The following is a 12,540-nucleotide window of genomic DNA, read 5'->3' as shown; positions in this document are numbered from 1 at the left end:
TAAGATAGAGATGCCGAGTCTTTATCCAGAAGGATTCAGCGTCTTTAATTCATAGTAAAAACTCTCAACATAGTCAACCGATCTTCGTGATATTTGAGAGATTCATACAGAATAGATAGAAGCAACAATTGTCTTCTTTGGATTGTTTATACCATTTATAAGTTTCAAGATATTCAATCTCAAACTTTAAAAATCGTTTTTCTCGAAATGTGCTAAATGGTGCTTGTCATAAGATAGCACAACAGCTACGACTTGACGAACTCAAAGCTAATATACGAGCTGAAATTGCTGCGATTAAGCTGTCCAATGTCATGCAAAATGCCTATAAAAGAACTGCTTTTTGTATATCAAATGGGGGTGGTCATTTAATCAATTTTTTGTATTTTGTGATGATGTGTGACGACAGGGGAGTAGGAGGTCATGTCATGCTACGTAGCTTTTTTAAAGGGGAATAGAATAGAATTTAAAAAAAAAATTACCGTGACAAGGGGGGGGGGGCAGAGTTACCGTCAAGCTTCGTAATTACCAGGGGGAGTATTAAGAGGTTTGTGACGAAATGCTACGATGGGGGAGGGGGTGTTAAAAATCACTCAAAAAATGCTACGTCATTTATGGATCATCCCTAAATGGCATAAAATATCCTAAAAAAAACTTGTTTATACTTGTGAAAATCGGCTGAAAAATGGCGGAGTTGTTCAATGTTGTTCTGATTCTGACGTCGAAAATGTAAAATTCAAAATGGCGTATCCAATATGGCGTCTGTGCTTGGATAAATTACATTTTTTAAAACGACTTACAAGGGGATTTTAGGGTCGTTGATTTTTATTCTGACTTTAGAATTGTCAAATTAAAAATGGCGGATCTAATATAGCGACTGGGTTTGGCAAAATTTCATGTTTTTTAACACCTTTAACGTCTGCTTGGGGTTTTTTGGGGTTGCTGATCACGATGGTAAATTTGTAAAAAAGGGTTGCCATTTTGTAGGCGCCATTTTGAATTTTCGAATTCAAACGTCAGAATAGTAATCAGCGCCCTCGAAAATCAGTAATCGTAAATCGAGTTTTATGCTCATTGCAACAAAATTCGCAATTTTCGTAAAAATGGCTGCCATTCTGAAATTTATCAGAATCGTAATCAGCTACTTCAAAAACCACTTAATCTGTTTTATGCTAGTTGAGAAGTTATCCCTGTCTCTCAGTATCTTTTATAGACCAACATAATAATAAACTCCATTTTCGCATATCTTGATATATTTTTTTTCGAAAAAACTACGAAATATTCTGCAAAAAATACATTATTTAGTTCAATACTTGAGATATTCGCAAAAAAAATTTTTAGATCTCTAGGTATTTTAGTTGACACAGCCGAATTTAATGTAAAAAACGAGATTTTCGAGTTTTAATTTTTTATAACCTTTAAGTAATCAACAAATTTACATCTTTTTTGTGCTAGTTGTACTCCTTACATCACCAAGAGTTGATTAAAAGAAGGAATCCGTATTGATATGTCAACGCTAACTAGAAATCTAATAAAAAATTAGGAGAAGTAGGTGGGACGTATACGTCCCACTGCGTTGCATAGGGTTCAAGAGTTTTTTTTTACTCATTTGAAATAAAGATTGCTATTTTTCAGGAAAATTAAAAATTCAAAAAACAACTTAATTGAAAAATTATCTCGAATATTCAACGTAGGGGTTAGCTATTTTATACATAGAATGTGTATGCAAATGGCGTATTTATGGCTAATGGGACACACCCCGCGAAGGCAAATCTCGTAGTTTTTTAGTTGTTTTAGAGTTGTTGAGTTTGAGTTTTTTTAGACACTTAACGCTCTCCCCTTTCTCGAATCTACATAGTTTATGAAAGACCCCTTAATGGTATCTGCAATCTAGGTGCGTGCATTCGAAACATTAGAAGGAAGCAATCGTTCAAATTAAAAGTATGTACATTAAGAGATAAAATCTCATTGATGGGGGTGTCGGGCTTGTACATATTTACGACCTTGATCTGTGACAATTAAGTTTAGTTACAAGTTAAATGATTCGTTGTTCGGCGTAAAAAATGACTGTCATATCCTGCTATATGGAATAAATACACAAATATTATATTAACTTTTACTTATCATAACTGATTTAGGTCCCAGCTTGTATAATAGATACAGAAAACACATTACTGTACATGTAGCGAGTATCAGGACATGGCACGTACGGGAATGTAAGGATACGCAATAGATTGTTTTGTTCAACTGTTCTGCTCTTCAAGATAGGTGCGGTCGTTCATGCTATTTATTGTTTTCATTACAGTTCCTGACCATATCATTATACTTCTTTTTTTGAGTGTTCCTAGTGGAACTGTAGAGCTTGGTTTTCGAAACGGTTCCCTGCCACAATCATTCTTTACAATTGCAAACAAGACGGAAAATGTCAACCACCAAAATACTACTAAAAGCCAATTGCAGCAGGCCGTGATTGTGATGTTGAGTGTACAGTTCAGATGAGCGGGTATAGGAACTTTACGATCGTTTGGGAATGAGCGTTTATTTGTTGGCGCTTCAGACCGCGTCGATCAGATTATTAGTGCTCTAGCGTTCGTGAAATCATCGGAGTTTTTGTGTGTGCGAAATCTTAGACGTAGTTGTGCGTGGATACTCGCGATTGCATGGTCGTCTTTAAGTATCATCGCAAAGGACTCGAGTATTTGTATGCCAACGTGCGCGATCGCGTGGGCGTTTGACATACAAACGTGTGCTAGCGTATATGGAACTTCGCGTGTATAAATGCGTTTTTAGACCCGTGTAGTCATTTGCATATTCGAGCGTGTTCTCGCATAATCGCTCGGACCGTGAATTTCATACTTAATTTTCAGTGTACGGTTCAGATGCTAGAAGAGTAGGTTCCTTCATATCACTAGAGTTCCCGGTCATGACGCGTGTTGTCTAGTGGATACGAGCTTCATTTTTTTAATTGGTTCAACTGAAAGCAGGAGACAGCTAGGACCGAGGGTGGAAACTACCGGATGTGATCGAATCATGATTGAGCGAACGCGGGCGTTTATAGGTTCACACTTGAGACCACGTTTGTAAGTTTTTTGTAATTACAAAACCATTCAAACTTTATCACCGTGGTATTATTATGGTTGCGATGCCGTGGGCGTAGATGTGTGTGGATGATTGCAAAGGGCTCGAGCGTTTGTATGTTAACGTGTTTGTTTACGTAAGTAACTTCGCTGGTATAAATTTACTTGTAAAGTCGTGTCGTCGTTTGTATATTTTTCATGTTCACACGGCCGAGATTCCAATAAACTTTTATTTATTTATTATTTTAGGGTGGTGAAATTGAAGGTAGGTACCGAAGCTTCCGAACGCGCGTGAACCGTGATCGTATGGGTGTTAGTGTTTGTAAAATCGCAGTCGAGAACCGGTTTATAAATTTCTAGCAGGTTGACTTTATCAGCAAGGCATTTTTTTTTTGGCGAAATCGCAGGATGTACGATAGGACACCAATAAAAACGATCATCCTGAATTTTCTAAATGGACTCAAGATAAAAGCTTAAAGGGATCCTCTTATATAATTGTGACAAAAACCTAATGTTCAATAATTTTTTTGAAGCAGTAAAATGACTTAGACATGTGCGCTATTCTGCAAAATGTTTATTAAGGTTTCATATATTAAATAAAAATTTTCGAGTGTAACATGTCCAAAATGGCGGCTTTCTCGGAACAAGATTTTTCGAATCTGCGGGCATTCTCGTTTTTGAACCATTCAACCAATCAACTTCGGGTTTTGCCAGCCTAAAAGAAGGCAACATTGTCGGGCGCTGTAACCTACAAAATCGGAATATTTTGATCATTAACGATTTTTTACAGCCGACCAAAGTGGAAAAATCATGCGAAAAAACGATACTTTATTTCGAGTGGTCGCCCTTTTGTTTCTATTTTGATTTTTTTCATGTTTTTTATGTTGGGGCGCCTCTACGGAATGTAATCTTCAAGATCGTTTTGGTTTGCCGCTTGTGGACGACGAATTGCGACCTGTATCGCAGATAAGATCGGTTTTCAAAACACCTTTTGCTGAAGCTGCCGTTTTGGACGCCATTTTCGACACCTTAGACTCGAAAATTTTTATTTTATGAATGAAACCCTAATAAACATATTGCAGAATAGCGCACATATCTAAGTCATTTTACTTCTTCAAAAAACCCCTTAAACATCCCGAGTCCCGTCGTGTAACCGGAGCCTAATATGATAGGATCAAGCGACCCGCAATCCGATCGAACTCAAAAAGTACTCACGAATCACCAGAAATCTGGTACGCATCCTTAGCTCCGGTAATACGCATCCTCACCCCTATTGCACCTCCAAACCCAAATTTCCAATCCAGAGGTGGCATTGTAAAATGGCGTAATGCTTCCATCTAGCATGTCTGGTGTGAATAATATTGCTTGCCTCACCTCCAATAATTTTGAAACTGCCTTTATTCGGAATATGTCCACTCGCTTATCTGTTACGGGTACCAAATTGAATACCCCGTATGGTATTCCCTACCAATGCTCGTGGGCTTTCTTATCCACATCTGTCTCACTCTCCAATGATTTGCATTTTGGAATATTCAGAGAGCTAAGGGAAATATTGTTCATTGGGGTTAGCAGAGATTCACCTCATTGGTAACAAGGCCACATAATTGTTTTCCACTAAACTTTATTCAAATAACGTGCGGACAATTCCTGCTCGTTTCTGTTACTGACTCCGTTAAGCAGTTCGATGATCGAATGATGCTTACTTCTACTTATTCAAACTTTTATACCATGGCGAACAGCTATAAGCACCCCACCACCCAATACCGATTGCTATTGAGAGCATTGCAGTCCGATCTGGAGATAGCTGCAAATAGCTGTCCACTGATAGTACACCACAATGCAATTGCATATCCGAAACAGCTGCCGATCGCTGACTACAAAATACTGGAAGCGAAGAATAAATCATACTAGAAGTATTCGAAGCAGATGTACATATACTGCAGTTATAAGCATATTTGTCCCATGTTCTATGGGATTCCCTATATACATGGGACAATTATACGTAGAACGGCAGTATACTTTTCATGCCTTACTTTTTTCTGGCATATGTTGGGTTCAAAAAACTATTTTTCCTTAAAATGGTAGTGGTCAAGAAACATGAAAAACTTGCTTAGACTGCAGATAGGTACTATTCTTCCAGTGCTCGAAGCTGCTCCATTTTTACAAATATAATTGTACTAAAATCCATTTTCACTATTTTTGCTAAGTACAATTCTCCTAGAATTTTTACAATAGTCCAATTTGTTTGAAAAGGTAGTCGAAAATAGTTGAAATTTATAGGTTTTGTCAGTATTCAGTTTTCATATTGCAAGGCAACAAAAATGCATCAAAATTTCATTTTTCACCATTACCTTAAACTGTCCCTGACAGCACTGCTCCATCACACTAATTGTTATAACTTCCGCTATACGGATAATACCCACAACACTTGTTGCTCAATTGAAAGATAACAGTCACAGTTATTAGTCTTACTTCTTTTTGTAAAAAAAAATCTTGCCTAAATCAAAAGTTATAGATGTTTAAATCGTTTTTGTCTATAAACAACATGGGCATGAATGGGTTATAAATTCATTGGGTCTTTTCATCCATCCCGCGCCCAAGACCGGGATAACTGATAATCGCTAAACTAACGAAAATTAACCATGATGTAACAGCAAACGGTGACGAAATTATGATGAATTAATAACGAAGTGGAAGTGCACGGAAAAATCATGGAAGCGAAAACCATGCAGCTTAGACAGAGGCGACGCGTCGGTACGTTCAACCTGTTCATTGAACAGGTAGGAACAATCAAACGACCCAAATCCAATTTTGAGTTAACATTACAGCAGTAGCCCGCAAACTATTTTCAATGAAAGTAATAATCTTTAAACCTTGAAGTTCGACAATTTGATCCGAACGATAAATGAACGTAGCGTCTCGAGAGAGTAGAATTCATAAATTTTCTGCTTCTTGTAATTGACGTAAAACATATCGTATTAATTAGACAACTTCAATCCTTCCACTACAACCACTGAGAACTAACATACAAGTAAAGTTTTCAATTTGTGCAAGAAATAAAACTGTCGCTTTGAAATGACAACAGCGAGTAGCAACTTGCCACTGGTCAGCGCTTCGGTCGGCCAGCAATCGCTATACGGGACTTGTGTGCAAACTTGGATACAATGGTGATTCACGCATGCGAACCTGTATGCGATGGTGATTTTCAATGTATTTTCATTTAAATGTTTACACAGATTTTTCGGGAAAGTTTGTTCTAACTTATATGTCTGTTCTCTGTGCTACAACTGCGAGCACCCAAACAGCAATATGTATAAATCCTTAAAACACAAAGCATTCCGGAATTCGCTAGAAATTTTGAGAATAAAACCCAGCACTCGAATTGCTTTGTCAATTGTCGCTAATAAATGATTAGTATAAGCTAGAATAACGCCAAGTTCTTTTACGTGGTCGGCGCGTTGCAGCTGTGTTCCAGCAATGTCCCTTGAATTTCGCCATTGTAGAGCATCCTAGACTGAACATCCGTTCTCTTCGTATTAACAAAAGTTCAGAGAAGGGCTTCGTCATAAGTTTTGTTGGATGCGGTTTACATATCCCTTGTACAGCAATTTATTGTAACTGCGATATTCATTACTGGCTATTGCGAAAAAACACTTGAGAATAGGACGTCGCACAGAGGAGTAACTAGAACAAATTCTTGGCCAATAACCAAAAATTTTTTTTCGATTTTTTTGTTTCTTTTTTTTACATACCTAAGAGCCTACTGTATAACGTGACAAAATTAGGACTATATCAAAAATTGTTAATTTTTTTTTTGTATGTATGCCCAATGGTGATATTTTAAGGGATATTTAAATCGTTTTCATTATATATTCAGCAAAATCGCTTTCTAGTGTATTAAATAAGACAATATTATTACAAACGTAGTTCAACACAACCGTTTGTTTGACTTCAGCTTAAAACTAACTAGAAAAAGTAGACTTGCTGTGTATTACATCAACTTTAAAAAAATACCTTTTTTATACATTTTATTCCAAATTTGAATGATAAAATAGTTACATTATACGGCTAGATCCGGCAAAGCTGCTGAAGCAGTATTACAAAACAAGATTTCAGCTATACTATAGCGTCCCTTTTCTATAGCTTTCAGTGGGAAAGGGAGAAGAAAAGGGACGCTATAGCTATAGCGTCCCTTTTCTTCTCCCTTTCCCACTGATCAAATGTTTATGCAACTGGAAAAACAAATGTATTCACAAAGATCACCTAGCAATTACTAGCATTCGAAAGGATATAGAAAATTGGCCTCTCCATTGGTAGGTGGCTAGATGCCAAATTGTTCCAAAAACTAGTAATTGTCTATTTTTAGTTCATATTAAGGCATAATGACAACAATTGCAGCAGTAAATAATTTTGGCCAAGATTCGACCCTAATTACTCCTCTGTGCGTCGTCGATTTGTGTACGCACGTCGTGCACGTATGTAGAGATACTGCCGATGATGAGCTGGATTCTAGGCTTGGAGGATCCCTACAATGCATCTTCATGCCCAATCGGAACAACTGATGTCACCAAGTCTGATTTGTGGCGGGGGATGGAAGGCTTCCATAGTACCAACAGTGTAGCATGTCCCTCGCATGTTCGTTAGGGGACTAGGTAAAATAAGCGGATTACGTGTTTTTTTCTGAATTTGGAAGGTCGGCGGACATAATCTTTCCTGGATATACCTATCAGAATTAGGATCCTGAACAATTGAGTTCATGGACCGTTTGGGTACATAGCTATCAATTGCATAGCTCAATACATTCGAAAAAAAAATCTGGACTAGAAGGCCATCATTGCCGAGGATAAAATATGAACAGAAAAAGCAGACCGATACTGGTCATGATTAACGACCGGGACGGAAATTTGTTGACGGATCGTACAGGAGTGGCTGCCAGAAAAAAGAAGCATTACTGTGCCGTGCGATCTACCCATGCTAGACCAAGAGCGAAAGTCTATAAAACCGATAAGGCCGTTATGAAGGACAGAATCCCGACCGAATTTATAAAAGTTTGGAGTGGCCGGTTATACAAAGTAATCGGTAGGAATCGGATCGGGATAGAAGGGGAAATGTCCCTGGACGGAAAGGAAGGGCTCATTTGTTTTATCTAGAAAAAAATCACATACTCGAGTGTAATAACTATCGAGGCATAACGATCTTCAATACTGCTTATAATGCACCCTACCGCGTTTTATTTGGCAAACCGCACCCATTGACCGAAACTTTTGACGGCGAATACCTAAATGGGTTTCGAGTATGACGATCAACAATGGACCAGATTATTATCCTGCGACAAATTCTGGATAAATCCTGAGAATACAACTGGTGGACTCATCATCTGATAATGGATTTCAAGGCGGCATATGATCCAGTTAAACGAAATGAACTGTAGCAGATAATGCTTGAACAGTACTTTTCAACAAAACTGTTTGAGCGGATTCGTATGACAAATTGAAACAGCCGATACACTCTGTAATCACATAGCACTCGAAGGCATGGCTGCCAAATTATTTTAATTGAAAATCTGTATTGTCCTGGTTACACGTTCAAGAGTTCAAGACATCATTTATAATAAACAAAAATGTTAAAAAACGAAGTTAAAATGAGAACCTCAAAATAGCTTCCACAGCTCAATAAAATAATCCCCCTGACACACGCCTCGATCGCTTTTTAATATAATTTAATATGAAAAGTGTTACGAGAGGATTAACAAAAAAAAATATTGAAGAATTAGCCAAGGTTAAAAAACGTTTGAATTTGCCCTTTTTTAAAATTCAAGACAAAACTGTATTGTGCTTCAGAGATCTGTATCATGTATGTAAATAAATGGCATCTCTGCTCGAAGGTACGATAGATAGGTCTGATGTATTAAGGAACCACCATAACACAATCTCAATCGGAACCATCATCACAATCATCTAATATGCTTCTTGACTTCGCAGATGCCATAGATATCATTACCGTTGGTTCCTAGGTGGCAATGGGATGGAGTACGGAACGAATGTGTTCACAAAGTTATATATCCTGACGCACTGGATAACGATGTTAGCCGCGAAGTGAAAATCCGTGTTAGGGTTACGAGTAGACTATGGTTTGTGAAGTCAGCTAGTCTCGAAGCCTACAGTTTGGAAGAATTCTGTATTCAAAACTCCGTAGCACAAAAGAAAAGGGTGTACTCATCACACAGTCGAATGATTAGAAATCGACTAATGTGGGTCAGCATAGCAGAATAAATCAGAATTGAAGCACTGGATCCGATGAGGTAGATAGTAAATCATACCAAGAAAAAGTCATTGAAGGTCTTTTAAAGTACAATATCCTTTTTTGGCAATATAACCGACGCTAAACTTTAAATTTCCTACTAAATTCTGTGTTCTGATTTATACTACACAGTAGCTGAGTAGCCGCACACTATTTTCGTCGTCCATACAAAACAAAACTTAGGGCTTTGAGCATATTTGTACCTGGAACTTATAGTTTTTCTCTACATGTGAGGTTCAAACCTGTTAGAGCAGCAAAAAAGATCCATATTGTGCTCGATTCAAAATTTCGAAACTAAAATAATAGAATTAATTGGCATTAATACTATGCACTATTCTAAGCGGTTATAAATCGAATGCAGAGAAGCGTTTTTCCTAACGTTAAAATAGGAAGGCAACCCAACCTACGTATGCAATTCCGAAATCAAACCAGTACAGCTTAAATACTGTACTAAAAGGACAGTCGAAAACGCGAAGAACACCATTTTCCACCGAAAAGGCCAATTCCTGCAGGTACATACCGGTTTTTCGTGATGTCATTCGTTATAATTACCGCGAGCCGTTCAGTGTTTCTCGTCATCGTTTGCACACTCGATTTAACTGGCTGTTTTGACGTAGTCACACTGAGCTACTTGTCACATATATAAATGTATAATTGTTCCGTTGCTATCAGCAACGCGTCGCCGTGGATATGCAAGTTTTTATGGCGTGTACGCGATCCTCGTGTAATTATCGGGCGAACCAGCAATTAGTTGAACGCTTGCCTTGATTCCAGTTTGATACGGTTGCTTGCTGCACGAGCACAGCTTCAACCGAACGATTTGCGTAGCGTGTGATATGTTTCTTATGCCACAGTGATACGAGACAACAATTTGAAGGACATAAAAATGATCTACTACCCTTGAAGAACGTGTTGAGCAATACAGAGTGAAATACCGTGCCTACTGCGATCGCCGAATCTGATATACATACATACCAAAATGGTTGAATAAGATCATTTCGGTTCTTCTAGACAGCAGCGGCGAATGAGGCGATTGTTGTCGACCAGGATGGGCAATTCCCGCAGCTGGAAGAAGTCAGTAATGGAGCGAAATTGAAAGCGAATTTATTCGAAGCGTTCCTTCATTTCTCTTGTGGCAATTCGCGGTGATGCTTTTTTCTTTCCCATCTAGTTTGGCAAATTAATGCCGGAGGTTTACCGGTTGGACGGTTTAATGATGGCGCGATTTGCTGATTTTGCTGCGTGCCGATGTTTTAAACCAATCGAACGCAGCGACAAGTGACCGGTTAATTGAGATCTTCATTTGTAATTCTTCTCGATTTGTGTAGGTGTTTTGTGGCGGTGATTAAATATGCGCGTTATGTAATATACGTTCGTTAACACATGCACCCTTCAGCTGCCCTTCCATTTTAGATAACAATAGTCGTAAAATAGTTGTCGAAGATCTTAGAACAGCCGAACATTTGCTAATAACTTTTTAATATTTTCTTTTAAAAGGGTTTGTTGGCTATTCTTATCACATTTTTGTGCCATTCAAAGTTCGGTGTAATCAGTTCATTCATTTGTACACCACATCAGAAGAGAACAAAATAAAATTGAAAACACAATTTCCAGCGGTGCTCTCCCTGTCGTTAAATGTAATATTCCTCTATGAACTAGGATTTCAGTATATGTAAAAAAATAAAACTTCATATCAATTTGTCAAATCACTTGACGCAGAAGTAGTTCACCCCGAACACTTACCTTTCAGTCTAAGATGTAAGTGTTGACATCCGGATGAACTGAGCTGCTAATTCCGTCAACATCGAAACACTGTCACAAAAGTACACTTTGAGCAATAATTAGCTAAATCTCATGTCAATCGATAGCATAGAAAAAAAAAATTCAAACTGCGTTTATATTCCACCTCTATCAGCACATTCTCTGTTGACGGATGACCGAAAAAGCAAAATTTAATTCACTAATCGTTAACACAAAGCATCGCATCGGCCTCCAAACGGGAATACCTTTTTTTATATTTTTCAATTTCGGTTGCTACCTTGCCCCCAGGGCCAGTCACCGTAGCGTACTAGAGCCACCCGAAACACAACGGAACAAAAACGGCAGCAGCCGTAGAAGCACCCAGAACAGAGAGATCACCTCATCAACGCCAGCCAGCAATCATTCAGTACAAAAACCCTTCACCCTGAACTACCCGCGGCCGTCAACCCACAAGCACAGGCCAATGATTGGTAGCAAAATTGCATCCGAACTCCAACGCACCATAAATTTTTCACTCGACCTCTTGCCTGTTGACCGTGGAGGGTCTTTGTTTTCATTCACACACGGATTCTATTTACCTCACTATTGGAAATCCACCACAATGAACACAACAACGGATGAGAAGAGATCGAATAAAATCCGTATAATGTTACGTTTCCACGTTAAATAAATCCATCCACACACGCACTAACTACGATGATCGCACAACGATTGAAGAAAATCACGGAGCACGAAGTTTTTCCTCTGATGACTGCGGCCGTTTCAACTATCTGATGGTCGCAAACGCGAGTCAGCGAAAATGGTTTGCTGGCTGTGTGCGTGATTTGTGAAATAATAAGAATTTATCGTTTTTCAGTCAATATTGTGACAACTATTCACGCGTGTTTTTGAGAAGGGCAAATAAACAGAATCAATTAAAGAGAGAAAATCGGGTTTGTTTGAAATCTGTTTCAATTTGTTTTTTTAATTCTATTATAGAGGTTTTGACCTTAAGGTCATTCGCCTCTTCGGACTAGAAAAATCTCTTATGAAAAATTTCTAACCCTATGTGCGGGGTCGGGACTCGAACCCAGGTGCGCTGCGTACAAGGCAATCGCTTTACCAACTACGCTACGCCCACCCCCTATATCTTGTTTCAATTTATTTGAAAAACAGAGCGAAATTTTTTGAAATAATTTACGTATACTTTGGGCATTATTATATATTTGATTGTATACAATTGTAAGTAAGTATTTTACACGACTGGAACAACGTTGATTGGACTAGTTTTGCCTACACATTGAACAAACTCTAACGAGCGATAAATGCTTACTCAAAAATGGGTCGCTATAACACTAGTTTACAAATTTTGGATTAATTGCATGAAGTTAAGAAAAAAGGTGTTTTCTAAGTCAATTTTGGGTCG

At 38.2% G+C, this 12,540-nt stretch overlaps 1 protein-coding gene across 1 annotated transcript in view; it reads right to left on the bottom strand.

Moving 5' to 3' along the window:
• The window catches only part of LOC131682239 (uncharacterized), a 205,866-nt gene extending 193,925 nt beyond the window's left edge, over positions 1–11,941 (bottom strand). The window contains exon 1 of the mRNA XM_058963592.1: positions 11,118–11,941. The gene's annotated coding sequence lies outside the window, so the exon portion shown is untranslated. The remainder of the gene's footprint in view (positions 1–11,117) is intronic.
• Positions 11,942–12,540: the final 599 nt, after the last annotated feature.

The sequence above is a fragment of the Topomyia yanbarensis genome, chromosome 2 (genome assembly GCF_030247195.1).
Source record: "Topomyia yanbarensis strain Yona2022 chromosome 2, ASM3024719v1, whole genome shotgun sequence".
Classification (NCBI taxonomy): Eukaryota; Metazoa; Arthropoda; class Insecta; order Diptera; family Culicidae; genus Topomyia; species Topomyia yanbarensis.
The sequence above is the reverse complement of the archived record's forward strand: the minus strand, read 5'-3'. Positions and strand labels throughout refer to the sequence as shown.